Below are 2,174 nucleotides of genomic sequence, written 5' to 3'. Positions count from 1 at the left end.
CACTACCACCCTGTATATCAGTATTATATTAGACCTCCACCCTGTATATCAGTATTACATTAGACCTCCACCCTGTATATCAGTATTATATTTAGACCTCCACCCTGTATATCAGTATTACATTAGACCTCCACCCTGTATATCAGTATTATATTAGACCTCCACTACCACCCTGTATATCAGTATTATATTAGACCTCCACTACCACCCTGTATATCAGTATTACATTAGACCTCCACTACCACCCTGTATATCAGTATTACATTAGACCTCCACCCTGTATATCAGTATTACATTAGACCTCCACCCTGTATATCAGTATTATATTAGACCTCCACTACCACACTGTATATCAGTATTACATTAGACCTCCACCCTGTATATCAGTATTATATTAGACCTCCACTACCACCCTGTATATCAGTATTATATTAGACCTCCACCCTGTATATCAGTATTACATTAGACCTCCACCCTGTATATCAGTATTATATTAGACCTCCACCCTGTATATCAGTATTATATTAGACCTCCACTACCACCCTGTATATCAGTATTATATTAGACCTCCACCCTGTATATCAGTATTACATTAGACCTCCACCCTGTATATCAGTATTATATTAGACCTCCGCTACCACCCTGTATATCAGTATTATATTAGACCTCCACCCTGTATATCAGTATTATATTAGACCTCCACTACCACCCTGTATATCAGTATTACATTAGACCTCCACCCTGTATATCAGTATTACATTAGAAGAAGCCAGGTAAAATAAGGTAGTTGATCAGCTGTCAAATGATCAGGTGACTAATTCCAAGTGTTTAGATTGATGTTTGCTTTAACTTTTCTGTTACATTACCACATAGAATATTTCCTACACTTTTAGTCACTAAATAATCATTTTCTAATTTCTCTGTCAGCTGGCTGAGGTAAAGGTAATAAATACAGTCGCAGGTGATAAGACAACATTTCTCTTTTCTCTCTTAGTTCTGGGAGGACATTTACATTCAGCCTGTGAGCAGAGCAAAGCAATCCCCTTCCCTTCACTCACGGCATTATACCATGTGTGTTCATTTCCTGTTGATCAGATAGAATGGGTGATGCATTCTTCCAACCTGACACAATGATGCTGATAAAACACTGGCGAACGGAGTAATTTTAGTGACACACAAGTATTGGAGGGAAATGAAGTTGTACGACGATACCTCATTATATACGTCGCAAATAACAGCGTTTGAATAATCACAACCAATGTCTGTATAAATGTCTGTTTTAAATGATTTTCATAGCGTTTTTTAGGTGTGTTAATACTAACTGCCTTGGTCTGACAGAGGCAGACATTATTAGAGTAATACTCTGTTAGTCGGGTCCACAGCCTTATTACCTGGTAACATCTGGTCTGAGTAATACTCTGTTAGTCTGGTCCACAGCCTTATTAACCGGTAACATCTGGTCTGAGTAATACTCTGTTAGTCTGGTCCACCAGCCTTATTACCTGGTAACATCTGGTCTGAGTAATACTCTGTCAGTCTGGTCCACCAGCCTTATTACCTGGTAACATCTGGTCTGAGTAATACTCTGTCAGTCTGGTCCACCAGCCTTATTAACCTGGTAACATCTGGTCTGAGTAATACTCTGTCAGTCTGGTCCACCAGCCTTATTACCTGGTAACATCTGGTCTGAGTAATACTCTGTCAGTCTGGTCCACCAGCCTTATTACCTGGTAACATCTGGTCTGAGTAATACTCTGTCAGTCTGGTCCACCAGCCTTATTACCTGGTAACATCTGGTCTGAGTAATACTCTGTCAGTCTGGTCCACCAGCCTTATTACCTGGTAACATCTGGTCTGAGTAATACTCTGTCAGTCTGGTCCACCAGCCTTATTACCTGGTAACATCTGGTCTGAGTAATACTCTGTCAGTCTGGTCCACCAGCCTTATTAACTCGTAACATCATTAAAGTAATACTCTGTCAGTCTGGTCCACCAGCCTTATTACCTGGTAACATCTGGTCTGAGTAATGCTCTGTCAGTCTGGTCCACCAGCCTTATTACCTGGTAACATCTGGTCTGAGTAATACTCTGTCAGTCTGGTCCACCAGCCTTATTACCTGGTAACATCTGGTCTGAGTAATACTCTGTCAGTCTGGTCCACCAGCCTTATTACC

Source organism: Oncorhynchus tshawytscha, unplaced genomic scaffold, assembly GCF_018296145.1.
Source record: "Oncorhynchus tshawytscha isolate Ot180627B unplaced genomic scaffold, Otsh_v2.0 Un_contig_15143_pilon_pilon, whole genome shotgun sequence".
Classification (NCBI taxonomy): Eukaryota; Metazoa; Chordata; class Actinopteri; order Salmoniformes; family Salmonidae; genus Oncorhynchus; species Oncorhynchus tshawytscha.
This window is presented reverse-complemented; position numbering follows the sequence as displayed.